This window comes from Oratosquilla oratoria, chromosome 3, assembly GCF_046742065.1.
Source record: "Oratosquilla oratoria isolate Oo_2021 chromosome 3, ASM4674206v1, whole genome shotgun sequence".
Taxonomy (NCBI): domain Eukaryota; kingdom Metazoa; phylum Arthropoda; class Malacostraca; order Stomatopoda; family Squillidae; genus Oratosquilla; species Oratosquilla oratoria.
Window position 1 is genome coordinate 81545711 of NC_134779.1, and position 2500 is coordinate 81548210.

The following is a 2500-nucleotide window of genomic DNA, read 5'->3' on the forward strand; positions in this document are numbered from 1 at the left end:
CTTAATCCAAATAATACAATCGTGTGGTCTTTGAAGAGGTAAAATAAGAAAGGTTAGGATTTATTATTCTGAAGCACTTCTGGAGCCTTTGGTTTAGACTAAATCCAGGACCCGGGTGGGATGGGGGGTTTATAAGAGAGTACATATTTTCCCTGGAGACATTTTAGTAAGAAAGATTATTATAGTAGACGTTTAGGGTGTGCAGTTTCTCATTGAGGATATTGTGGGCAGAGACTCGATTGGCGTATATGGCTGAACCACCAGCAAGTTAAGATGGGTTGGGTTAGGTGAGGTGAGTTAGCGGCGTAATGTTCCACCCATAACCCCGCATATTCATTACATCATCGCTTACGTCAGAGACTTTTATCGACCGAAAGTGGGAGTGAGAATGAGAGGAGTGAGGGAGGCAAGGAGAGAGTGGTAAAGGGGTGTAGGGGGGAGGACGTCTTTGGAGGTGTGGGAGCAAGACAACCTCAATTCGCTACAGTGGCACACTTAACACCTTTATTTCTGGACGACGTTGGGTGATTTTATTCATTTGATGGCAGGATTCCATGGAGATGGGGTTAAATGTTGTATTTCGTAACTGTTAATTCAACACACAGGTGAATAGATAAATAGAAGGTAAGCAAATAGGTAGATAAATAAATGAATAGATATATAAATAATGTTGTTAGCAGATTGGTGAATATAAATGAAGACTTAGGCATGCTGCCAACATATTTGAAAACTTGTCACTTGTGTACAATAAAATGAAGTGTTAGCAAAATAAACTACTTAGACTTTTTATAACGTTGTAGGAATATGTAGAGTGCTTGATTCGTTTATAAATAAGTGGGATGCTCAATGGAAATATAAAGACAGTATGTTTTTAGCTCTTGCACCCCGTGTTTGCTTAGTGTTTTTAGCAAACGCAGCCGTGACCAGTATCGACATGTCGTCAAACAATGAAAGTTAATGGCAACGCTGGGACGTCGAATGGAGTGGGATTTATTGTACCTATTCTTTAAAAAAAAGGACAATGTATTGGGAGATTGAATAACGGAAACTTGAAAGAAAAAAAGTAAAAGTACAGATTGACACAAACATGATACCTGAGAACCTTTGTTGATATTTAAAAGTATAGATCATAATCAAAACAGGTTTTACTATATGGGATCTCTTGGTACGGAAGGAGTCAATATATTCGTTTGTCTCCACTTCCCCTATGGGGTGTTGACTGCGTAATCTAGGTGACTTTTGTGACACCACAAATCGCGCGATATTCTTTTTATGGTCGAAGAAGAATCTACACTCAAAAAGGATGATGATCATCTTTCTACATTTATTCTTCCTCCGTTCTGCTATCCTTCTCATATCTTTCCTTTACCAACTCTGACTCCACCTCTTTGATACGATAGTGTCCCCCAAGAAAAGAAGCGCTGGTTCTTGCTGACAAAATGTTAGATCTACTTAACGTATATTGTTTTGTTCATTAGAGTCCTCTACTCCTCACGATTGAAGGGGTGAATAGTGTCTTAGATTGGGAAAGGGGTAGGCAACCCTTGGCACGCGTGTAAAATCTGCCACACTAATAATTTTTTCCGGCATGCGAAACTCAGAAATTACCTTAAAAATAAGTAACAAATCTCAAATTTCTTTAGTATGACCATTGGTAACGGCATACTTCGCTGGGCGGCGGATTGAGGCCCTAGGAGGTGAAGGGAGGGAGCCCATATTCGTATGTAGACCTATGATTTTATTTCGTTGGCACTCGATACATATATATATATATATATATATATATATATATATATATATATATATATATATATATATATATATATATATAAAAGATTGGCTGATCTCGGCACTCACACTTATAAAGGTTACCCACCCCTGTTGTAGGTGGGCAACACCCTCCACCACCACCACCACCAACTCCCTCATCGCCACCACTGCCCTTACCACCCCACCACCCTCATCACTCCACTACCCTCACCACTAATACCACACTATTGATATCACCATTATTACTACTACCTTCTCCACTACCCTCACTTCTATTATCACCACCGCCACCCACAGTGCCTCGACCGTCAACACCATCACCACCTTCATCACAACTACCTTTACCTTCATCTGCATCACCACCTCTACCACTCTCACCACCGCAGTGCAGCACCAGTGCAACATTCGATCGTGGTAACGCGGCTTTTGGGTTCTCCAAAAGCCTCGACGACGTCACAGCGGAATGCGTCAGGATCGGGCTCAAAACCTCCCCCCGGAAGTTCAAAGCCATGGCATTCGGTCTCGGGGGGAGAAAGGAACCCTTCGTTATTCAGGGATTCATGCTGGACTGGGTCCCACATTTCCAGTGCCTGGGCGTATGGCTCGACAAAGGCCTCACCTTCAACAGGGAAATATCCCACCTCAAGGAGAGAATGACGGCCAGAACCACAGTGATGAGGTCCATGTGCGGAAGGGCACTTGGTGCCACACATCAAGACCTGCGCACGCA